A 27096-nucleotide genomic window follows, 5' to 3' on the forward strand; every position below is an offset into this window, starting at 1 on the left:
GTGACAACCAAGCTCCATCGTAATGTTTGCAGTTGGACTCCAACCATATTATTTTCCTTGGGAGTTTTCACATTTTGTCGTAGTGACTGTTTACATTCCTACCTTTGCCAACCCGACATCAGTGTGTGACGTCATCCACTCTGCCATAGCCCGGCTACTGACTCAACATCCAAGTGAATTAATTGCTATATCGGGTGACTTCAACCACGTTACCATGGAGCACTGCCCAACTTCACACATTATGTGAACTGTCCTACAAGAAAAGAGCGGACCATGGATCCTCTCCCCTCCCCCCACTGGGTAGATCAGACCACAACCTGGTGCACCTTAACCCCTGTTATGTGCCTCTGGTGAAGAGCCAACCTGCGACCACAAGGACAGTGAGGAGATGGTCGGTGGAAGCTTATGAGACACTTCAGGGATGTTTTGAGGTCATAGACCTGCAGTAACTTTGTGAGTCGCATAGAGACTCCACTGTCCCAGCTGAGACTGTGTGCATTTTTTAACAAGTAAAAAGTTGTGGGTGACAAAGGACATCAAAGAAATCCTCAATGAAAATAAGAGGGCTTTCAGATATGGCAACAGGGAGGAGGTGATAACAATACAGTGACACCTAAAGGTGAAGATCAGGGAGGCTAAGGAAACTACAGGGAGCTGAAGTGGAAACTTTAGCAGAGCGACAGGAGAGAGGTATGGAGAGGAATGAGGATCATCCCTTGATTCAGGTCATTTGGCAATACAGGAGTTGAAAGAAACGTTGACTGGGCCAACAAACTCAATCCGTTCTTTTAACAGATTTCATACTAAGGCCCCTGCGTCCCCTGATAATACCACCATCAATCGTACTGCTGTCTGCCAACTACCGCCTTCCCCAACCCCTCCTCCTCCTTACAACCTTTCATCCTCCTGTAAGATCCCTCCCCACACCTCCTCCCCTGGTCTCCAGACTCACTACACACTACTACCAAATGACTCTACACCTTCCCCTCCCCTACCTGTCACCTCTACAGTGAGCATCACAGCTGACCATGTTAGGAGACAGCTGGTGAGACTCCACTCAGGCAAGGCTGTGGGTACTGATGGTGTAATTCCCAAGGTGCTCAAAGCCTATTCCCCCCAGCTATGTGGAGAACTTTACCATGTCATCAGCATGAGCCTAAGTCTGCAGATGGTCCCTGTGATGTGGAAGATGTCATGCCTTGTCCCTGTGTTGAAAACAACCCGTCCCTCTGGCTTCAAGTACTAAAGACCTGTGGCACTGACCTCTCACATCATGAACACCCTGGAGAGACTTGTCTTGAAGCAGCTCCGACCCTTGGTCAAACCGCTCTTGGGCCCTCTACAGTTTGGCTATCAGCAGAACTTGGAGATGAGGATACCATTATCTACCTGCTCAACTTTGTCTATGCCCACTTGGGCAAACCAGTGAGCACTGGGAGAGTCATGTTTTTTGACTTCTCCAGTCTCTTCAACACCATCCGTCTGGCTCTACTGGGTGAGAAGCTCACAGTGATGCAGGTGGATTCCCCCTTGTGACCTGGAAAATTGACTATCTGACTGGCAGAGCACAGTATGTGCGCTTACAACACTGTGTGTCAGATAGATTGGTCAGCAACACTGCAGGGGACTGTCCTCTCTCCCTTTCCTCTCCACCCTCTACACCACAGACTTCAAATACTGTGCAGAGACCTGTCATCACCAGAAGTTCTTGGATGGTGTGAGTGGTGTATCAGTATCTGAGGGTCCACATTGATAATAAACTGAACTGATAAAGAACACCAACTCTACGTGAAGGGACAGAGTCTCCTCCTTTTTCTGAGAAGGCTGAGGTCCTTCAACATCTGCTGGACTATGCTCAGGATGTTTTATGAGTCTGTGGTGGCCATGCTGCTGTGTGCTGGGGAAGCAGGCTGAGTAGCAGACACTGAAAGACGGAACAGACTGGTCCACAATGCCTGTGGGAGTGAAGCTGCACTCTCTGACAGTGGTGTCAGAGAAAGGGATGCTGTCCAAGTTACATTTCATCTTGGACAATGGCTCCCATCGACTCCATGATGTGGTGGTCAGCCACAGGAGTACATTCAGCACTAAACTGATCCCAACAACATGCACCACAGAGCTCCACAGGAAAATCATTCCTGCCTGTGGCCATCAAACTGTTCAACTCTTCACTCAGTGTGTTTACATGGCACTCGAGAAAACCAAATTATTGGGTTAGCCGACTATGATCAGATTTTTAATATGCATGTATACACCTTAGTCTGACTAAAATCGGACTGGATCAGATTTCTCATGGTCGGATTAGAACACTTGGATTATTTGATTGATAGTCGCATTACTCGTGTATGTATAAGTTCCATCAGATCGGATCGGATTTTGTGTTCTGTGCAGGCGCGAGATTTTTTCCTGGGGTCGTGAGCCGGAAGTAGGACGGCGGCGTCTTTCCTCCGAAATAACCGCAAGAAAGAGCGCCATAGTGCAGCTAGTTTGTGTAATTATCATGTACACCAGTGGTCCCCATCCACTGGGCCGCGAGATTAGTGGAAAACAAACGTCTTCGGAGAGCTACTTTGCAAAGACAAAAGGAAACGGCCCAAAGATGAGACGGAAGAAGGGGGAAATGGACAACTGTATTGAAGTTGGCTGTTAAAGTGGCTGAACTGCAGCTGCGGGGACGGTAAGTGACCAATAACAGTCCCATCAGACTCAGCTGTAATATGTGTTTTTAAGAATATTAGCATGCTAACATGCTCAACTAAAATGGTGAATATAGTTAACATTAAATCTGCTTAGCATCAAGATGCTAGCAATGGTTGTATGACCATTTAAGCATGCAACAGTTAGCGATCACATCAAAGCACCATTGAGTCTAAAGCCTCTCAGAGCAGTAAATGCAAACAGCATGCAACAGGACTGTAGCACATGTCAATCTTACTCCAGGCAAACAGAGAAAGTTGGCAGTGACAAAGTCTGCAGGGTAAATAGGCTGGAAATCTCAAATTGCTTAAAATGTAGATATAACTTGCCCACAGCAAACGTCTACATGGGAGACCATGAACCAACTGAAATGCTACTACAGTCTTTATTCGGCTTGTGACCTTGTGGAGCCCCCTCGGAGAGCTATGGTTGTCCCCCGGGAAACATGTTCACAGTATTATCAGAGCTCAGTTTGATAATCCACTGTGTAGTGTCATACAGTCAGGCTGGGTTAACTTCAGGTCTACAGGTAGGTCTTCCCTTCCAATAATTCCAGTTTTACCAATAACGAGGCAGCTACTGGCAGACATATTGAGAGATAACCATGCTGAGACATCTTCCCATCCTAACTGCATTGGTAAATGGACCTGCAGTTACATAGCGCTTTTTCCAGTACTCAAAGCATTTTACAGTACTTGCCACATTCACACACACATTCATACACTGATGGCAGAGGCTGCCATGCAAAGTGCCGACTGCACATCAGGAGCAATTTGGGGTTCAGTATCTTGCTCATGGACACTTCAACATGCAGCTCAGCCCAGCCTGGGGGAGCTGGGAATCAAACCAGCAACCTTCCTATCACTAGACAACCTGCTCTACCCACTGAGCTACAGCCGCCCCAATGACTGTGTTTGTATGCAGACTAATCTGGGTGCAGCACTGTATAGACAGCTGTTATCAAGTAAAGAAAATGTGTGAGGGACATCAAATGACACTGCAGTGGTTTGACACAGTTCTATGATCAACATTTTAGAACCTTTTTATATTATAGAATTAATTTTGCAGTATGGGAGGGACGACGGGTGCACCCTTTATTCACTAGATAATTTGGGTCCTTATTAGGCTGACTGAATGGTTCACTTAGTGCTTGGTTTACATTACCTGTCTTCCTCTGGTTCTCTAGGTGTCTCCAGGATGATTACTGTGTGAGTGATTTCTCCACTTTTTACCATCTGGGTAGGAGGAGCAGAGTATATGGCCATCTTACCGCCCAGCCGTCTGCAGCACACAGAATCACACAACGAAGCCTGCATGAGATACTTTAACAGAAATTAACAGGAGCTGGAGGTCACACAATGTGAATAGCTAGCATGTTAAATACAGAGGGTTTTTATATTATTCAGATAATGCTGTAATGCAATATACTGTGATGATGATATTGTTGTTATTATTTATTAAGTGCCAGGCTTTGAGTCATTGTGATTAACACACGTCAGAGTTGTACATCAGGGCAGCTTTAGCTCATGAAGTAGAGTGGGTCGTCAAGTAATCATAAGGTCGCTGGGCCGATTCCTCAGCTCCCCTGGCTGCATGTTGAAGAATCGTTGATCGAGATACTGAACCCCAAATTGCTGCAGATGAGCAGGTCAGCACTTTGCATGGCACTCTCTGCCATCAATGTATGAATGTTTGTGTGAATAAGTGAATGTGACAAGTGTTGTGAAGTGCTTTGAGTTTCCAGTAGACTGGAAAAGTTCTATAGAATCGCAAGTCCATTTATATGCACATGTTTTCTTTTTGTTATGGCTGATATTGCAGCCCAGTTCCAGGATAATATGTTAGCAGTGATCAGTCATGAGTTTAAGACAGTAACACACAATAATTGTCAATTTAAAGTTGAAGTCTTTACAAGAAAGATATTGTAGGATTGTGGCAATGATTATGAATAACTGCCATGAATAACAGCTGATTTCACCCAAAAAAAAGAATCTAAGATGCATATTAAAAAAGCAAGGTGACAACTGAAATGTGGTAATAAAACATTTATTGCCAATAGGTTATAGGACAATTTCACTAACTGGGGTATCTTTAAATATTTTCTTCGCAGTATTTCAAGACATATGTTAACCCATCATGCCTGTTAATGGTGTTTTAATTACATTTGAGTGATAACTTCCTTAATTAATTTTCAGAAAAAGACTATAAACTAAACAATGGGTCTTCAAGGTCTAAAGGGACATCCACATCAATAACAATAGCTATAATGATGAGCATAATGGTAATGGACTTGAAATTCACTTTTCCAGTCTACTGAGCACTCAAAGTGCTTGTCAAATTCACCCATTCATATTTCACTGATGGCAGAGGCTGCCATGCCAGGTGCTGACCTGCTTATCTGAAGCAATTTAGGGTTAGCCATCTTGCTCAAGGATACTTTGTCATGCAGCAGGGGGAATCAAACCAGTGACCGTCCAATTACTGGGCAACCCGCTCAACCTCCTGAACTATAGCTCCATATAGGCTTGAGATTTAGTTGCTTTTAACAAAGCATGATGGCTGCCTCCCTATCTTGCGCCTGTTTGGAGCACAGAGTCAAGGTTTGGGTTTTTGGATAAGTTATTTCCTGTTTTATTTTGTGGTTCTCTCCTTATGTGCCATGTTTCACTTCTCACTTCCTCCCTTTGTCCTTTTTCAGCCTGTGTTTCATTTATGAATTAGTCCTTGTCTATCTAAAGCTAGGGTCTGTAATGTTGTTCAGAAACACATTTTGTTATACTGGGTGAAATGATCCTGCTATCCTGAGAGTAGTCAATACATTGTGTATTCGGAAAAAGGAACGAAAATAATCAGACCTCTGTGGCAGCTGTAGGACTGAGAAAAAGCTGACCAATCCGTACCATCCGGCCCGGACAGCACGGATTGGTCAGATGCCTTCATGTCTTGTTCTGTCCCTGTCTTCTCCACGCGTGCACACGTTACGTTTCACTGATGCCGGAAACATTCAGCACACTCCTCTGCAGAAATACGTAGTTCAGGAGAAGACTTTTATTTGGTTACAATGGCAGAGAAAATGCAGCCAGCGTTACTTGTAACAGCTCACAAGGGCAAGGAAAAGCAAGGAAAAAGCCTCAGGCAGAAAAGGCTGCAACGAAAAAGGCTCTGGATAAAGAAAGAAGTCAGACCGAGTCAACATCGGTGCTGCGTTTGAGCGGTGGAGACAACTGGGGCATGTGAAGGGCTTGAAAAGTGATGCAGAGGTTGCTCTCTTTCTGTTGGACAGGTAATTATTTGTTTTGTTTCAGGGGGATTTGTTATTTTCATGAAATATGTGAGGTTTGCCAACTTGCCAACGTTTGTAGCTCGTATTAGCCCAATGCTAACGTTAGCTTCTTTGTGTGTTGTTTTTAGCCATGAGAATGGCTAATGAGTCGGCCCAATTTCCACTGGATAGGGGTCCGCTGCGTTGCGGCTCCGATCCGGTTTTGCTCTGCCTTCCGGCAGTCCCCACCGGTTGCGGTTTTAATCCGCCACATTGCAGTACGGTGGACAGCTGGCCTCACGATGTGTGCTGGTGTCAACCCGGAGTGTTTTATTTCTTAATTGTAACCGGATGTAGTTTGTTATTTTGGCGCTTGACTTCCTGTCTGCTCCGTGCTAAATTCAGCTGAATTGCTGCGTCTTGCTCCGGCATCTCCTTCTCCCTGCTGAGTCCCACTACCAGATGCGCATTCAAGTTTGAGGGGGAGTGGCTTTGGACGGAGCACTAACGGGATGGGGAGGGGAGGTGGAACTTAGAGGAGGTGCCACTTTCAAATCTTGCTAGCTCTCTTGCTAGCTCTCCAGGATTGTAGATCCCAGCTTTAAGCCGTTTTTTTTTTTTATCTTACTCTATGTTAGTACATCTGTTGTTGGCAGGCATCTCCTGTGTTCCTATTCCACATCATTCCTGTGTCTCCTGTGTTCCTTATGTTCATGTGTTCCTTTCTTTGGTTTGTACTTTTAGTTTTGGTATTCTTATACTTGTTTACCCATGCCTGCTTCTCACATATTAGGCCAGTTTTGTATGGCTTGGACTTTCTATTTTGGATTTATTTGACTTTGGTTTGCTTGTTTTATTTTAATAAACCACACTTTTTGTTCTTAACCCTGTCTGCCTCCTGAGTGTCATTGCAATTGGGTCGTTACTATTAATACCAGTTACAGGCATAGTGTATAAGAAAGTATGTGAGCAACTACAGTCAGTTGTCTATGTGAACGTGTGGTTAACAAACTAGTAAATCTCCAGCCTAATGACAACAATGTGAGCATCTATACTGATGTTTTATAACAGCCTATAAATGGTGTGGCCCTAACACGTCCTACACAATCCTGCTATGTTGCAGTAAGGTAAATGGATATTGATGACCTGTTGCTGATGCACATTGCACAGAAAAAGTCAAACCAGAAGGATATTGGTTCATTAAATTCTTTAAACATCAGGAGAAATTGTTGTTACCGTTGTTGTTGTTGTTGTTGTTTGAAAGCAACATTTTTTTATACTTTGTTCTGAGTCAACATCAATTGTACAGGCCATATTGAAATTGCTTCAAACTTCTGAGAACCCATCAGCTTCAAAGACCATTTGGCAGTGTTTTTTTTATTATTATTTGTAATTTGCAGCCTCTCCAAAAGATTCCAGCTCCATCCATCAGACAAATCATTTACAAATGGAGGGCCATCAACATGACAACAACTCTGCCTAGAAGTGGACGCCCATCAAAAATATCACCCAGAAGCACCAGAAAAATTATGAATCAGGTAAAGGCCGACCCACACATCACCTCTAGAGAGTTGCAGACCTCTCTGGTAGCATCTGGGACAAATGTGCATGCATCTACAATCAGGGGAAAATTAAATAGCCATGACATTCATGGGAGACTTGCAAGAAAGAAGCCTCTGCTCTCAAAAAAGAACAAAGCTGCTCAACATTGCCAGAAAGCACTTGGACAAACTAGGGGCCTTCTGGAAGTCCATTCTCTGGACAGATGAGTCCAAAATAAAATTATTTGTCACAATCAAAACCACCATGTTTAGAGAAAAGTCAACACTGGGTATCAAGAAAAGAACCTCCCCCCAACAGTGAAGCATGGAGGTGGAAATGTGAAGGTCTGGGGCTGCTTTTCTGCTTGTGGACCTGGACCACTCCATATTATCCAAGGAATCATGAATTCTCAGGCCTATCAACAAATTATTGACCAGAATCTCCTGCCATCGGTCAGGGAGATGAAGCTGGGACAAAAATGGATTATGCATCAAGACAATGACCCAAAGCATTCCAGAAAAACTACAAAGGAATGACTTCAGAGAAAGAGGACTGTACTCTGGATTGGCCCACCCAAAGTCCGGACCGTAATTTCAAATACTTATTTCAATCAATGAATTGCAAAATAATTAAAATCTTTTATTTAATGTGATTTTCTGGATTTTCTTTTTGATATTCTGTCTCTCACTGTTAAAATAAACTACCATCAAAAGTATAAACCGTTAATTTCTTTGTCAGTGGGCAAACTTACAAAATCAGTGACAGATCAAAGAATTATTTCCTCCATTGTAGAGGAAATTTCCATTTGCAGGACTAATAAAGGAATTTCTGTTTCTGATTTCTGATTTGAGCGCCCGTGCTTTTAACTTTCTCCATGCTGATTAATTCTCTTATTCCACTTATCAAAACTAGCAACCTTTAAGTCATAAGCCTGCTTCTGTATCCCTGCTGAAAGAAAAAAAAATGCATGAAATCTCCGCCACAGTCAACTTTAAATATCTTATTGGCTCCACTGTGAACTGAAAATACAACCTTTACTGTGTGTGGGTATTCGGAAACACTCATCCTGGGATTAGTGATGCATGCTTCATGTTTGCCCATTTCACAAGGATGAATAGCGTTGCAGCAAAGTGAAGTGAATGGCACAGTCAACCTGAGGGATTGTATTTGTTATAGGCGCAGTGGGCTGATGAACTATAAATCCGTGTGAGTAAAGTGAGGCTTGTTTGCATCTGTGTGTGTATGTGTGTGCGTGTGGTGACACTGAGGAGGCCTGACAGACTTGTCCTCTGTCAGCAGATGGAGGTATGCATAATTCAATCTGGAGGCAGTTTCATGCTGTTTCTCTTCCTGCCTCATCACTGTTCCCAAATACAGACAAAGCAGGGTTTGGCTACAAAGGAGAAGCTGGGGCTACAAGTCAACTTCCCTCAATGGCCCAGCAGTTGTCTGCCCCATCCCTTCCACACACACACACACGCACACACATACATGCACATGCACACACACACACACACACATGCACACAAAAAAGAGCAAGGTCAAAATGATGGCCATGCCAATTATGTTCACAATTGTTAATATGTTTTTATAGTTATCACTTATCATAATATTAAAGAAAGACGATATTGTATTCATTACATCTCACATCTTAGGTTAGTGAGGCTCTTTTTATCATTTTGACTGACCTTAGCAAAAGTCACAGGGTGGACTCGATCCTCCAGCCTCAACCTTGTATTAGTGCCAACTTGACCGCCAAGTCTTTCACCTGTAAAACTGATGCTAGAGGTGTAGGTAAAGTGTCATAGTGCAAGGTCAAATTTAACAAGTTTGGAGTGAGAATGTGTTGGACATGAGAGATGGATGAACCAAGACTTTTGTTTCAGTTCGACCAAAAAGATTCACCAAGCTATGATAATGAATGTTTAAACTACCATTGTCAGAGCAATGTAACATTTTTGGGTACCTTTTGTTGTACCAGTGTACAGAAATGTAGGATTCTATTTTGACTCATATCTGTTTTAAAAGTCAGCGCAAAACTGATTCAGTCATACTTTTTCAGTTGAGAAATATTACAACAATTACATCCAGCTAACTCCTCATGATATGACCAGTCATGTATGCCTCTGTAACTTAATAGGTAGTGTACTGTAACACGCGGTTTATCCCCAACCTTAAGAAATTAGAAACATATGTTGCCAGACTTTTCTTCTCTTTTTTTCCTTGATAGCATTTACTTCCTGATTTGTGATTCCTACCTGGCTGTCCATTCCACATTTGTTACCAGAACAACAATAAACGTACATATCACTACCACGATACCAGTAGTACACCAACTTGATATTGCTAACTCAGACTGCCAGTGCCTAATTTTAGTGTCAGATGAACCATATTTTTGCACAATGTGTTAAAAAAATCTGCTCTTTAGGAAAATCAAGTCTCGGACAATGTTCAGTAAACTGCAGCTGTGTATTTGTCAAAGGATTCCCAGAAAACTAAATTTTGCGTGAAAGACATTGGCTGGATTGAAGCAAAGGTTCTGTAGGAGGAAAAGGCTTCTCCTCCTTCAATACTCCTTGGAGTTCCTTGGATGTCCTGTGTAGTGTAGAACTGTGATGATGTCTAAAGCATCTGTCCTGTTAAATGTCCATCTGTCCCTGTCTGTGGTGTCAGTCCCTACCGTCGCTCCTCTCTGCTCATGCACTCTGTGTTTGGCATATGCTGCCATGTTTCTCCACACTGCTCTCCTTGCCAAGTTAAATAATTGTACAGTTTGTGTGAGTGATGCAGCAGCTCTGATGACTTTTAGAATAGCTTCAAACTGATTTCTGTTTGTCTTTTCAGGCTGACTGAACTGTGTAGTTCCTCTATCTGTGATGATGTTACTCCTAGGTAAGGCTGGGAGGCTTGCAATTACTACTTCTGGCCTCTATCGAAACACACAATGTTGCCCAGGAGGACTGGCTGCTACATGAATCAAAGCTAATAACATTAGTAAAATAGTAAATCCATAGGCATTTAGACTGCATGAGTGCACCAAGTGTCAATGTTATAAATGAGGAATCCACTTCTCCTTGTCTTGCTCAAGTCCTGCACTCTGTTGACGTAGAACACTGTCCATACGCTGAGTGCAACAGCTCAATCCAGGATGTAGTGGAGACCATTAACATTAAAGATGTGGGTAAAACAGTCTCTGAGTTTCTGTTGTTTGGCCAGTCCCATTTTGGCTGTTTCTTTTACCTGTGACCAGACATTAACCAGGAGCAGCCTTGAACCAAGCTGGGTTATCTTGGTTCTTATTCAGACGCTCTTCTTGCCTAGAGCAGTCTAGCTGGTCAGGTTGGATGGTAGTAAGATGCTTTGGGCAGTGATCGTCTGAAATTTGAGGGAGCTATCTGCTGCTGCAGCCGTTGCCGTAGCAATTCACCAAAACATTGTGTGTTGGGAGAATGACATTCTTAAATTGTTCCACTTTACTTTTCCATTCTATGTAAGTACAAAGTAGATCAACCAATTACCTCATACAAGCTGCCGTGATGTGTGTGAAAACTTGAATCAGAGTGCAATCAAAAATTGCATAGTGGCATAAACACTGAAAGAAGATGAATTTTTACGCATATCTGGTATGAAATCAGCATAATCAACTGCTGATAAAATTGTTGCTTGAATTTTTTTTTTTATTACTAAAAGAAAAAAAGCATTTGGTTCTGAAAGAGAAACCTAACTTCATCTCAAGCTTTTTAGTAAGACACTCGATGTGATGTTCAAAGGATGTTTAGCATTTAGTCTCTCCCCCACAGTAAGCTGTCCTATTGAGAGCTGTCTGTTTAATATGCAGAGACTGTGAGGCAAGAGGTCACAAGAGTAGCCAAAATCTGTACTCAAGTAAAAATGCTGTTACTTTGAAAAGACAACTAGTGGTAAAGGTAGAGTACAGGTAATGATCAAAATAATTACTTAGAGTATAAAATTACTCGACTTGAAAAAATGACAGCCATAGGTAAGTTTGGTGATAAAAAACAAAAAACACTGTGGATCTGACTGATCTGATTATTTTAACCATAAATTTTGTCCATGGTCCAAAGGTGAACAGACTGTACACCTGAAACATCAGTATTTATTCGTAATAAAATGACAAATCATCATCTCCTGATTAGATAAAATAACACATATACACCATTCACAGTCTGTATCACTCAAGTGTGACCAGAATATTACATTATTATAACACTCTATTAGGTTAAAATTATCTTGTTTGCTTGTTGTCTACTATATTATATTATGATCCAGAGGAGAGTCAACATGATACACTTAAACTTTCATTAATCCAGTATAGATGTCCCAAGTCCCAGTTCCTATCTCCGATGACTTCACAACTGCAGCCTGCTTCATTTTGTGCTGGTAATTCGTCTGTAAGTTTGCACTTAGCATGATTTTAAAGCCATACCTCTGCTGCTTTAAACAGTCATGCCAAAGCGTGGCAGAGGAAGAATAACAGAACAACCTCTTAATGGAATGTTATTAATAATAATCTTTACAAAAAATGCATGCTTGCAAATCACAACACATATAGAAGAAAAGGAGGAAAATAACAGACAAGGAGAGTTGTTTGATGATCAGTCAGACGCTGAGCTGCCGTACATACAGTTATAGGCACACCCAACACACACAGAAGGCGTGTTAATCTCAAGCTGGTCACATCTAACGTCAGTCAGAGTCGTCATATTGGCTGTTTGGAATGAATGAATGCAGACTGCAAAAACACTCCCACGATCAATAAAGCGTGAAGGGGCAAGATTAACTTCACATTCAGTTTGAATGCAAGTTCAGAAATGTAAACTTGTCAAGATATTGTTCTGTCTGTTCAACTTATTCATGCTTTGAAGAAATTAAATACGCACCTGGAGACTCCGAATCAACACGGTAATGAAAAGCCATAAAATAATATGAATTCAAAATAATGAACTGAAAGATGATGCAAGTTCAGCTTGGGACTTAAATATTTTAGATCAGGGAACATGAACGATCCGTTTGCTCTCTGTAGATGGCTAGCAGTGCAACAAGGATTAAGGTGAAGGGAGTGTACACTGATTCGCCTCTGTCCAACTTCTTAACACTATTTTTTTTTTTTTTTTGTGCACATTTTCACATACTGATTGCATAAAGATTGAGTAAATTCTGTAGAATCGTCCATCATCACAGATGTGTGTAACTCTGACTGGCTGAGATCCAGATATGTCATTAACAGCTCGATTACTAGATATATCAGTCTCACTCTGGACAGGACAGCTGGCCCCAGTCTCTGCAGTTTTTTCTTGCCATATGTGCCATACCGATCAGACAGCGGGAGAGTGTGAAGGTCACTTTAGTGTCAGTGAGGCAGATGTCTCTGTGGACACGGTGCCCCTGGAGAGATCCCAGTTTGTGGTTAAAAGAGCTTCAGCAGTCAGAGCAGAGCAGGGTTCAACTGCACAACACAGAGCAACAGGAGAAGCTGAGGGGAATTTTAATACCAGAGTTAAACCACACAGCAGCAAACATGAGACTCTCCTTAAACCTTCCAAAACATGCACTTAAATAAATGAGGAGGAAAATGTCATGAATAGGATTAGAATAGAATTTTTTTTAAATCTTAAAATGGCAGTTGGTGAGTTTTTTTTATTTTCTTTAACTTACTGTTATGAAATAACTGTGACTAGATTGGTTTCCTTTAAACCTCACTTTACAGTGCTCTGTTGCTGTTACTAGGCACTACATCTCCTGGGAAAATGAATGCTGCATGGCACTATGTTAAATTGTTTTTAAATAACATATGTGTTGCTGTATGATGTTGGTAGTTGCTACTATAAAGAAAACATAGATGAGCCTGTTGTATTTATGACAGCGGCACCAATAATAACGCAAGATGGAAAAAAGTCCAAAGACAAATGTCTAATTTGTCTATGAAATTATTCAATTTATACAGGCCAATTTATACAATTATTTGCAATCAGTCCCCCTAAAGTATATATTATCATAATTTGAAATTTTTACTTAATAATTTCTATTTATTAAAACGTATGATCAGGAGAGATATCTGTTCTCTAAGATTAAGGGGCTTTCTCATATCTTTAAATCTAGGCCCTATATTGACATGTTTTGATATTCATTCTTACCAAAAGTCGTAGAAATGTTCTATTAGATCGCCTCAGCTGGCAGCTGCGACCATAATCCTGAAATCCCAAATCTGCAGTTGTCTTTTGGGTACATCATGGAAATCTTTTCTTATGAGAAACACTTTTTCTTGTGTACTTTTCATCCAAATTAAAATGTTAAACAATGGCTTATTGACCATAAGTCCTACTGTAAAAATATTCAGACATTGGCAAATGGATAATAATGAATATTAAGGTCAAGTGACCTTAGAGACTCTTCATTGCTCTATACTACTGTAAGAGCTATGCATTCAGTGCCCAACTTACCAGCATGGTTCAATGAACAGACAACAGCACTGTCAATGCTTTCTAGGTGTACTGTGAAAATATGGTCTGATCCCAAAGAGGTGGCTTACCAACCCTGCCTTATCCATCAAGACTTCACAGTTCACAAGGCTTTCAAAGATCAGCTTCCAGGAAAACTTGTTTCAGTTGCTCTACATGTCTACATATCAACTAGGCATGGCAAACAGGAAGCCAATAGGGAGTGGCCCAGATCTACTGTGAGAAGGTTCATATTTGGCTCAAACAAGATGCCCAGCTGGACACACTGTCAGACTTAAGCTCCAGCTTGAGTCTGTGCCCAATGATGTGTCCTTGAGCCAAACAGACATGAGTGTCCTAGTTTTTGCATTTTGCACTCATACAGGACTTTTTTCATCTGTAAAAGGTAATACAAATGACAATGAAAACAACAATAATTATTTATGAGAAGCCACAAGACTAAGAAAAATCTAAAAATTGAAATCGCATAAAATGGAAAAATTAACAAATGTATATGTGGAACGTTGATCATATAGACCAAACATCAGACATCATTAATTTAGTTTGAAATTGTTTAAGTTTGACTCGATTTAAGTGTCAGGTAATCCTCTTTATTTACCCTACATTTTTGTCTTTAGCCACATACAGCAAACAACCAGACAAATTAATCAATTGGTAGACCTAACAAATATTCTATACGTGCACTGTTAATCATGTTCCAGCATAGATCAAGGCAAATAAGATTAAAATATTATTATTATTGTTATTATTAATGATACTAATACTACTACTAATGATAATTTTCCCCAACATAATTTGTCTGAAGCAGTGATTTTATATATTTTTATTCTAATTCCATTTCCAAATGTTCAATGTAAAGGGCCAAATTCACTTTTTTTTCTCTCATATTGAGTCACTTGGCATAAATAAATAAGAATTTAAAAACAGATTATGATGAATTTAGAAGTTCTCCTTAACTTTATGTGTGACAACTGACTAAAGTTATATTGTGAATTCTCATTCAACTTCAATGTGGCATTGAACTTTTGAAATAAAATTAGCTGGAAAATGTACATTTAATTGAAATATTTGCTGGCAGAAAAAAATGCCCAAAACAATGACATTAAGTTAACAAGATGTGTGCTCAAATAAAAAAAAAAAAATAAATAAAAATAAAAAACTGCTCAGGTTTAACATTCTAAATGGTGTGGCTCTCTCACTTGTTAGTACTTTTATTCAGCAGAAATAATCAAATAATGGAACAACGAGGTCTGCTGTGAGACCAGGCTCTATAATCCCTCCTTCAGACAATTGCATCCTTGCCAAGTAAAATACCAAACCGTGCCGCTTACCATACTTACACATAACATTGTAAAGTCTAATTGTTTATGTATTAGAAATTTTATAAAATTACCGTGTAATTATTTCTTGCACTGTTAAAGGTAAATTATAGTCATTGGGATTGTACATATGCAATAGATGTCTGAGTATGTCTATTTGGCACAGTTGGGGAGAGGGCATAATTCCCTCGGCATAATATCTTTAAGTCTCTTTATCTCAAATGCCAATTGTAATTGTAAGGCCCAAATTAAGTAGCATCATGGGCCCACTTCTTGACATTTAATAATTGTAATAAACATTTATAATTGTATCAAGATATCTTCACATATTGGTCTTCGGTCATAGATCTTTGATATTATTTTAGAGTTAAGTAAATTCAGATCTCTCACTTACATCATGTTCTGCATTTTAATTACCACAAAGGATGTATATAAAATGTAATCTCATTTGGCTCATCCCCTCAACTACAAATCCCAGAGATCCTTGCCATAGCTTAATCTGGTCATATGACCAGACGGCAGGAGCAGGTGGTTCTTGGTCATATGATGTTGTTAGCCGAGGCTGAAGAGCAGCAACATCTGAGCTAAATCACAGCCTGCATCACTCCCTGCGCTGAAAGGTAAAGCTGGAGGAATCCCTCCTTTTCTCCCTGTGTTATTCTGCCTTTAGTAACAGATGCTGCAGCCTCACATAGAGACAGTGGAGCAGGAGGAGGAGGAGGAGGAGGCTAAGTAGAGGAGAGGATGGGAGGCAGGGATAGGGGGAAGGGAGGCCATCAGGGATGCCTGTCCGTTGCTTTCTCTTCACAACAAGGCAGCACAGATGTTTGTAGTCTGTAAATCTATCTGCTGTGAACATTCTGTGCTTGAGGTTGTGCATGAGGAGTGTGTGTATGTGGATGTATGCCACATTGTTGGAGGTATACAGAATTCTAAGAGGAGGGATGAGTAGAAGAGTTTGTTACAGCCATTTCATCTTCTAATATAAGAGCTATCAGTTGTTTCTCTGGAAGGAGGCCAATCATGGATGATTCCTGCTTTCTCTTTCCATCCTTTTCACTCTTTTCCACTCAATACTCAGCAGTATTTGTCTGATTTAAATGTAGTATCTTTTTGTAATTAACTAAGGTTTAGGTAGGGCTCTTAATGGATGCAAACATGTCAGTAATAGCAAGAAGAATAGAATATTAATAAATTTACAAAAAATAGAATAAATGGAATAGAAGATTTCTATTATAATATAATATGTTCTATCATTTAAGCATGTGACTGATATGAAGTAAAAACAAAAAAATCTGGTATTAATCTAGTAAATTACAAGTCCGCTTTCACTCCAAAGCATTGTAAAAGTCCCCCTGGTTCACGGTGTCTGTCTCATGTTTGGCTTTACATGGGCTTTGAACAACCCAATCTCAGGCATAAATGTTAGCAATGCATGCTATCCTTATGATGTTGTTATGTTTAGGCACAAAAACCTCTAGGCCAGGGTTAGAAAACATCATGTGTTCTGATGTAAAATATAAAAACATATACATTTTTTTCACCCCAAACACAACTGGAGATGTCCCAACGCCCTGTTTAAAATAATGAGCATTGTTGCGGAAAAACACAGCAGGACAATGTCAGAATGTTGAAATGCAGTCTCGAACTTGACTCACTTGCTTGGCAGCTTTCTTGCCTATCTTGTAAAGCCATTACAACCAACTCCTGACCTGGACTGTGAACATGCAATAATATAGTATGTTGGCTGGGACAAATTTAAACGCATTTGTGGTTTGCATTGCTAAGATTGTATTTGCAATCTTGTATTTGTATTTTGCTGCATAACAAGTACATCTTCTAATTCCTCAGTGAATTTAGCAATAAATATGTAAACTATGGAAATGAACCTCAGTCTCCTTTGTGAAAATTATTTTTTTGGCTCACCCAACCTAGGGTAACACAAACCACACACTGCAACTTCATACATGTGTTTGATGTACATGCCTAGCCGAGTCAAAACATCACACTGACATGATCTCTAGTGGATCAGCAGGTCTATTACACAATTTGCTGGTTAGGGAGGGTGCAGAGAATTTGGCTGAACCAACCTTGAAATCTATGCAGACAAATACAAGCTAATTTAAAGAGAATAAGCTGACTTTTAGACGCAACGTAATTGTTTATAGTTTTTTCATAGTTTTTTTTCTAATTACCTATTTTAATATCATAAACCTGCAAGAATCTATTTGATTTGTACAGTGAAAAAGTCATGGTCTTACCAACTCACATCAATATCACTAAACATTTTCTGAGTTTTTATGGCAGTGTGGGTACACAGATGAACTAACACAAAAAACACAAATTTAAAAGATGCCATTTGTAAGAAAAGTTGATTTTTTTCTCTCTGTCAAGAATAGTGATTGAAGGAGCCATAGTATCAACACATTTGATGATTGCTTGGTTGGAGAGGGGGCTGGTTTATGTGCTAAGCCAGGAGCAGCCATGATGCTTATGGAGATACTTGTAGTGAATGAAACAATGCCGACGGCACCGTCAGAGCAGTGGGAGAGCAGAATGTTCTGGTACCTCAAAATAGCCAGCTAAAATTGTAAAGGGTTCATTAGATAGCTGTTGCTGAGAGTACTGTAACACAACAAGGTTACTGTAGACTTGAGATGTTCTGCACTCAACACTGACTCCTCAATGATCTATCTGGCCATAGTTAGTATCATGTATGATATATAATACATGATGTGTTTAGATAGATAATGGTTTACTTACTTTATGTCCGATGCTAAAAGGAAGTGAAAGTCTTATGTATACAGAATGCCATGCAGCATGTGTAGGTGTACAGCTTTGTGTTACAAATGAGCTTCGCTTCATCAGTACCATTTACATATTACATAAGTTCTAAGAGTTGGAAAAGAAGAAGCGTGTTAGCTTAAGTTTATTAATATAATCTGAACTCTCTCCAGATTTTTGGACATGTCTGAAATGAATTCCTACTGTTTGCCAGAGTATATGTAACAGGATGCTGGATGGTGGGCGTTTACTGCATGACTCACTGCTCATCTCGCTGAACTGGACAGCTACTCGCTCTTCTTTTTCTTGTTCTTATTTGTTATTCTAGTTGCTGTTTAATTATCTGCTGTTTGTCATGTTTATTCAGTGATGATTCAGTGTTCCACGGTATGAGTGAATACGGTTTTATACCACATTAACTGTGGTTTTGAAAGTTAGGACAAAGTGTTAGGTCACCACATATGCGGACTGGGTCTCTATGAGGACACTGAAGGTTTTTCTTTCTCACAGTGTTTGCTTTATGCAATGTAAGAGAAGCCATTTAAAAACAGTAACATAAACTATATGGCCAAAAGTCAGTGAAATCTCACCATCATACCTCTTTAAGCTTTTTAGACATCCCATTCTGAATGCCTGCGCATTAATATGGAGTTTGACTGCCTTGTGTGGCTTTAACAGTCACTACTCTTCTGGGAACGCTTTCAACAAGATTTTGGAGTGTGTCACTGGGAATTTATGCCCATTCAGCCAAACGAGCATTTAGGAGGTCATTGATGATGGATGATAACCAGCATTATAATTCCTCCCAAAGGTTTTCAAAACAAGGTTGAGGTCAGGACTCCATGCAGACCAGTCAAGTTCCTCCACATCAAACTCGTCAAACCACGTCTCTGTGCATTCTGATAGGTAGCGTTCTCCAGGCAAATGCCATGTTTTCCATGTTGATACTGCTGGCATGCTTTACACAACTCCAGCTGAAGTTTAGCATTGAGCATGTTGATATGAGGCTTGCATGCAGCTGCTCTGCCATGGAAACCCATTTCATGTAGCTTCCAATGCATAGTTTGTGACCTGAGATTGCTTCCACAGGCAGCACTTTGTGGCCTGGCTCTGTGAGGTTGTGGAATCTACCACATCGCGATTGAGCTGGCAATTCCACTTGACAATAATAGGATTGAGTTGACCTGGACAGATCTTTTATGGCAGAAATTTCAAAAACTAACTTGTGGAAAAGTTGTTATACTGTAATTATGTCACATTTAAAGTCAATGAACTTTTTATGACACAAAAAAACATTTGTCTATAGGTATTTAATTGTTATGTGCTGGATTTCATGCAACTGCAACATTAAAATGGGGTGATATATTAAGCTTACAGTACTCCGGTGATAAGAAAAGTCCTTGCTGCATCAGTTGCACAAGATGGAACTTCTGTCAACAGTTTCATCTGGGCATTCTTTGAGGCCCCACTCCAGTGTATTTTGGTATTTTTATGATCTTTCCTGACAATATTTTATACATTTTGACAAATAACTTAATTTTATGCTTTTACTTAAAAAAGATCAAGCTGTCACTAAAATGGAATTGACTATAGTAGATTCTGTGACTTTTATGTCATCTACCAAGGTTAGCTTCTTGTGTATTAAGAGTGGCGTGGCTGTTTGGAGTTTGTACTGCTTAAGTGGAGAGCAATGGTCAGTGTCTGAGCTCAGAGCTGAAAGCTGTTAACCGACGGATCAGACGGAACATTTAGCAGTTACAATGTCTAGTGGCAGTAAATGTACAGAACACGTTACATTTTGACCATGAATAAACTCTGCAGCTCCTTACTACACAAGAAGTCCTTGTGTTTGAGTAACAGCTATCATTATCCCTGCTAATATCCATGCTTTTTGTATCCATGTTAATATCCATGCTATTGCTATCCATGCTAATGATGTTAATCATGCTAAAACGTCAGCATCTGTAGTATAATGTCAATTAAACCACAGCCTATTCTTGGTTTGAGAAAGAATGGTAATGGTTTCACAGTTGGAAACACTGGCTGGATTTGGAATGTTCTATCTCAGTATGCTCAGCAGCGTTTAGTCATCTGCCTCCATCATGTTTACACAGCTGTTGTAGAACGTATTCATTGATGTAAGGTCAAGGGGCGTCAAGGAGTGTGAGTAATCTGTGTTTAACACGTAAACCTGTCTGTAATTAATTCTTTTGACAGCCATAATAAATATTATTATTACTATTATTATCATGAATTTAATGTGTGACTAGAATAAGAGGGTGAAAGTCAGCACTCACTCATTTTGTCAGCTTCTGGGGATTGGCAGAGGGAGCAACCATCCACATTGAGAAGAATATCCAACTTTCTAAGTTGGGAGCCACAACCATGAGCTCTGTTTTACTGCTATTTACCTTGAGTAGATTATATGTCATCCAGGTTTTTATGTTCTCTTGGCATTTTGAAAAGGGGCATTGTCATACTTTACACCATTTGAACAGCAAATTTAAATATGCCTATTGCATTGTATGTATAGTTGTATGGCATGAATCTGAAACCTCAAAAGAAGACAGTATACTGGGATTTGTCTGCCTTCTATGACCTTTGACCTTAATTCAGGGTCCACAAATTCTTCTGACAACACCAATAATGTAGCATTGTTTGTCATATCTATATGAGGACAGCACAGTATTACAGCATGGTTTGTATGACTGGTCTAGTGTGCAGTATTGAAATCTCCACACAGGACACACCCTGACACTCAGCTGTGTCAGCATGATACGAGATCCATAGCCTCCATCACATTTGTAAATAATGTTTACAGTCACAGTCACACACTGTCCATAATTTGCTTTTGCTTGGTATGAAGTGACAACAACTTTATTATCCAACAACCATCATACAGTCAACAGTAAACATACTCCATTGCCAATGCATATGTGGGCTTTTCTACAGGGCAAAAATCAATCCAGTAACATATCACATTGCTCTGATATGAATTGTCATTCACCAAAGTTTTCTCAGGTTGGCTATGGAATTACAAAGAGGTGACACTCCCGTTCCTTGGGAAGAACTCCAACATGGCGGCGCTCAGCCATGAGCTTGTGATACTGTATCTCCCACACCCGCCTGGCACCTTTTAACCAGGGATGGACTCCAGAACTGGCACTGTGAATGGAGGTGAGCTCAGCTTTATTTAGCTGGTGCAGCACTACCTCCTGCACCAGCTTTGGTTCCCTCCCTGCCAGAGAGGTGAGATTCCATCCGATACACAATGTACCCAACCCCATCTCTCTCCCCATCTGGCTCCAATTTCAGGCTGAGGCTCGGCCACCAGAAATTGTCAGGAGATCAGGGGCCCCGGTTTTCCCATACCAGGGGATGTACTGTGTACAATGCTGAATCAAAGGGTCTTATTGAATCACTGTGGTCCCTCCCTTAATACCAATTTGACATGGGAGACCCTACCAGAAGCTCTTGCCCCTGACAACATAGCTCCCAGGGTCACAGGGACACACAAACCCCTCCATCATGGTAAGGTAGCGATTCTATTGGGGATCAATATTCTCTCCATTCTGGCTGAACTTGGAATTGTTGACTCTGCTCTAATCTGGTTCAAATCATACCTGGCAAATTGCACCTTTCAGGTCACATGGAATGGCTCCTTGTCCAAACCCTGCTTTCTGGAAACTGGTGTCCCTCAAGGCTCAGTGTTAGGGCCGCTTCTGTTTTCACTATCACTAGATCACTAGGCTTAGCAAATCACATCTCATGGATTCTCTTACCATTGTTATGCTGAGGACACCCAACTGTTCCTCACTTTCCCCCCATCCTCCTCCAACACCCACGTTGCGACGCGCATCTCTGAGTGTTTGGCAGATCTCCACTTAGACAACTGTGCATCACCTCAAATTCAACCCTGACAAAACTTAACTCCTCTTTTTCCCTGGGAAAGACTGGCCTTGCATGGACCTGTCATTCACTGTCAGGGCTGTCACGGTATCGCCTTCGTCGATGGCGAGGAACCTGGGCGTAATCCTCGATGACAGATTGTCCTGCACCCCCAGCATCACTGCTGTGGCCCGATCTTGCAGATTGGCCCACTACAACATCCGCAGGATCCGGTCTTTCCTCACAAAAGACGTGATGCAACTCCTGGTCCAAGCCCTTGTCATCTCCCGCCTGGACTACTGCAACTCCCTCATGGCTGGACTCCCAGCCTCTGCGACTAAACCTCGTTAACAATCTTCCCAAATTCTCCCACGTAACCCCCCTCCTCCGTGACCTCCACTGGCTTCCTGTTGCGGCCCGCATCCAATTCAACGCGATGGTGCTGGCCTTCAAGGCCGTCAACGACACTGCACCTGTCTACCTCCAAACACTGGTCAGACCACATGCCCCAGCGAGAGCACTTCGCTCTTCTACATCAGCTGGCCAGCTGGTACCCCCATCGCTGAGATCAAACAAAGCCCGCTCAGCACAGTCACTACTCTTCTCTGTTTTGGAACCTCAGTGGTGGAACGAACTCCCGACCAGTGATGGGAATAACGGCATTAGAATAAATGGCGTTACTAATGGCGTTACTTTTTTTCAGTCACGGGTAATCTAACTAATTACTATTTCTATCGTTACAAGGCTGTTACCGTTACTGACAATTAAATGTGTCGCGTTACAAACTGAAGCTGCTCATTGAAGCTGTTGTCATCCGACTCGGCTCTCAGCCACAGAAGCTGCAGCTTTGGTGAGGGAGGAGGGAGGGGTGAGACAACCGCATAAGTGATGGTGATTGGCTCTCTAAGGTAGAGTGAGAGTTCGTAAGCCAATCAGAGGCAGTGTTCAGTTTACACACAAACCACACACACACACACAGCAGCCTCGCACACACAAACTAGCAGAGGTGAGCTGCAGCAATGGCGAGTCTGGAGGCAAAGTTAACGTTTTCAAAGTGGAAGTACAGACACTACTTTAATCTCTTTTGTCTACATCCATTGTAAGCAACTCTAATCTAATGAAGCATCTCTCAGAGGCACACGCTTCTACAAAACTAGTGGCCAAGAACACCGTTGTTGACATTGTTGATGATGATAGCAGGCCCACTGTGGCTAACGTGAGCTCTGCTAACAAAGAAGGACACAGAGCCGTCCAAGCAGCTATAGCTGGATTTTTCTGCTCCAGCTTCACACAAACTTGTGACACAGACTGAGCTGAATTCAATAATAAGCAGGTATGTTGTTGATGTTGCTATCAACAGTTGAATCAGACTCCTTCAGAGCACTCATTGGCGAAATACCGGGGAGAGCAGGTGCCGGTCCACCACGAGAGAAGGATATTTTCTAAATACATAGATGCCGAGTACGCTATAATGAATGCCAAGCTCAAAAGGGGGGATAAGTACTGTAAACGTAACGCAATAGTTACTTTTCCTGGTAACTAGTTACTTTTATGGTGGAGTAATTCCATTACTAACTCAGTTACTTTTTGGGAGAAGTACCTAGTAACTATAACTAATTACTTTTTCAAAGTAACGTGCCCAACACTGCTCCCGACCAATGACAGGACAGTGGAATCACTCTCCATCTTCCGCAAAAGTCTCAAGACTCATTTGTTCAGACTTCAACTCGACCCCGCATAGCATGACTCCCTCCCAACCCCCCTCAAACAAAAAAAAAATGTATTCACGTCGAACATAGCACTTTAAAGTATCTTTGATAAATAGCAGGTACAATCCTAAGATGAGGGCTTGACAATTGTTCCTATATTTGTTTTTACTCTATTAACAGTTATATGTTGTGGTTTCTCTCTTGTGACAAATGCACTTTGTGTAAGTCGCTTTGGACAGAAGCGTCTGCTAAATGCCCTTCATGTAAATGTAAAAATAGTATAGGGTATTTCAAAAATACAGGCGTGTGTGATTCCGCGATAATAAAGTTATAGCAGTTGTCCACTCACCGTTCCCGCAGCTTCAGTTCAGCCACTTTAACAGCCAACTTCAATACAGTTGTCCATCTCCCTCTCCTTCCGTCTCATCTGTGGGCCTTTTCCTTTTTTTTTTGCAAAGTAGCTCTCCAAAGAAGTTTGTTTTCCAATAATCTCAGCTCGCTTGATTTTTTAGGGGTATACCGGGTATACCGATTTTTTTTAGGGTATACCGGTCCGTGACTGAAACAGGTACGTGTCAAGCGCGCCAAGAGGAGGAGACGGATGTTGTTAAAAGAGAATCCGTTTTTCAAAATAAAACAACTTTCCGAGTATGATCGTCAATATAACAGAAATGAAATAACATATTTCTTCTTTCTCTGTGGCCCGGTACCAAACGACCCACGGACCGGTACCGGACCGTGGCCCGGTGATTGGGGACCACTGCCATAATTGTCCTGTATTTTACATAAAAAACTGCTAAACTGATTTCCATGAAACTTTGATGTAGTATGGGTCTCGACCCAGAATAGACCCCATTACATTTTTTAAAATGTATTTATTAATTTGTTTGTATAGGTTTGCTAATTTCTCAAGGAATAATGCATGGGTCTTGATGAAAATAATCAAGTATATTTAGGTGGCTGGTATGTTAAAATCTGTCATTTACATGACCATTCCCATATAACAATTTTGGATATCGTTTTTTATAAATATCCACTGCTAAAATAGGAAACACCCCATATTTGCTGTGTGCAGCATTTTAATATTGTGGGATTTAATTAACATCGTAGCATCTTGCAGGCACCTTTAGTCTTGTTATGAGACACAAGATGCTAAGGGAATGCAAATATTTTCTTTCTTCCAGTCAGGAAAGTACGTTGAAATGAGTATTGCAGCCCACCTAATAGCTTGAGTGAGTGACTTGAATGCTGGATGGCAATGAGACCTTTAGTAAGGACAGAGAGGAAAGGGAAATTTGTGAATTCAGGGAGACAAGAGGCCTTGGCATCAGAGATAACAAGGCCGGGCTCTGTGATGTGTGAATAATGGCTGGACAGAGGTTTAGACATCATTAGAATAATCAGTCCTGATGTGGACAGAGATGCACAGCAATACAGGGAAGGCCTACTGATGGCTGATAGTACACTAATTAAGATGCTGCTGGTGCACTGTTCTCTTTTTTTGACAATGCAGATGCACTGTGATCCAACCTCTGCCTAGGAGTTTTGTTTTATTATGCTTCTGTTCATTGTTTCATCCTAATGTGCCCATTGGATTTCACTTTACTTTTTAGACAAAATTTTTTCCTGTGTGGATTGTGCTTCGTTGTAGTGCTGCTGTTGGATAGTTTTGCGTAAGAAACTTTGTTTAAGATATATCTATCTATCTATCTATCTATCTATCTATCTATATATATATATATATATATATCTATATATATATATATATATATATACATATATAATTTATACGTGTGTGTGTTTTAGGTTTCAGTTGTTCATTGGTGTGTTCTCCATTTTGCTGATGCAAAACAGTTTTGCATTTGGACAGAGTTCATCTGCAGCTCATTCCTCCTGGAGTGTGCTGCATGTTTTGAGGTTTTAGCATATTCTGCTACTGATCTTGCTGTCTGCCGGATTGGAAACCCCATTGATCATATCAGATTGGTTAAGTAATTGATTGTTACTGGTTATTAACCTCCCAGAACTTTGGACCTGCTTGCCGGCCACTGAGAACAGCCTGTAATCAGTCACAAATGGCAGCCGCTAATGAAATTAGTTCCTGGTTCTGCCTCACAACTTTGTTTGTTCCACAAAGTATTGGCAAGGGCACAGAGATGCCATGGTTTACCCTCCCCAGAGAATGGAGTGATGGAACAACAGAATGCAGATAATGAGCTGCTGTGTCTATGTTGTCTCTTTGTAATTACTCATGTGTCTGACAAAAATATAAAGATGAGGACATGAAAAGTTGTACTTGCAACAGTTTTGTGTAGTGTCACTGCGCATAGAAGGTCTGACCAGTGGAGTGGGTGCTTTTGTGTAAATTTTCTGAGACTTTGGTCTTTTTATGTTCCGTTTTTTTGTGTTTTTTCTCTCAACATATTAAACAGGTTTAGTAAGTTATGATGTTGAGATCTTTGTGACTTTGTGGATCGAAATTTGTTCTTTATAGAAAATGCATTTAAAAAGTGTACAATTGCGGAATTATTCAAGCATATGTGACATTACGGGAACATATGCTTGTATGCTGTCCTAGCCATAGCCAAATAAACTTGTTTCATAGGTGTTAGGGAAAAAGTTGTCGTTGGGCCACACACAAACACTCACACAAATCCAGGAATATGCAGTATTAGTGGAAAATATATACTTAAACAATTAAAGTCTTGAACAGAATGGCACCCAGTAGAGTGCATACCTCTGCCAAGAGCCAACCGTCCACTTTTGTACTCAATGATATATACTAGCCACCTAAATATACAGGATTTTTTTCAATGCATTTTTTTTTCACTGCAACACATGTGTTGCAATGTGCAGGTTTACTCCTTGGAAGCTGATGTCATTTATTTATGCGGAGACTTTTATAGTCGTATTTCAAATAAAGATGACTGTATTGGGGATATTGATAATGTCCCACCTCGAGTGGCCGTAGACCTAAGCATGAACAGTCATTGGGAGTCACTCCTTGAATTTCTCAGGGATTGTAAATGCTGTGTCCTAAATGGCAGAATAAATCCTGATACTGTCAATTTTACATCTATATCATCAAGAGGTAGAGCAGTGGTGGACTATATAATAACCCCTCACGATTGTTTGGACACTTGTATTGATTTAAAAGTGATAACTCCATCTGAGATTTTGAGCAACAATCCTGTTTGTATTGACCTTACTGGAGAAAAAAGTAGGCTACCGGACCATTCTCTGTTAATGTTTAAGTTTAAAATTTATGCTGCTCTTGAGTTTTGTTCTTCTGAAACTGATTTTGGGATTAATTTATCTGAAAGATGACCTAGAATATTTCCAGACAACTTTCTTTCATCTAATATGTACGGAAGAGGATTAGGGCCACATGTGAATTTTTTTTTTAGTTCTGACTT

The 27096-nt window shown here is 40.8% G+C and overlaps 1 protein-coding gene across 1 annotated transcript in view; it reads left to right on the forward strand.

The window, feature by feature from the left end:
• Positions 1-15814: 15814 nt before the first annotated feature.
• tsnare1 (T-SNARE Domain Containing 1) overlaps positions 15815-27096 on the forward strand; it is a 239776-nt gene continuing 228494 nt past the window's right edge. Inside the window, exon 1 of the mRNA XM_030394837.1 lies at positions 15815-15919. The gene's annotated coding sequence lies outside the window, so the exon portion shown is untranslated. The remainder of the gene's footprint in view (positions 15920-27096) is intronic.

This window comes from Sparus aurata, chromosome 17 (genome assembly GCF_900880675.1).
Source record: "Sparus aurata chromosome 17, fSpaAur1.1, whole genome shotgun sequence".
Classification (NCBI taxonomy): domain Eukaryota; kingdom Metazoa; phylum Chordata; class Actinopteri; order Spariformes; family Sparidae; genus Sparus; species Sparus aurata.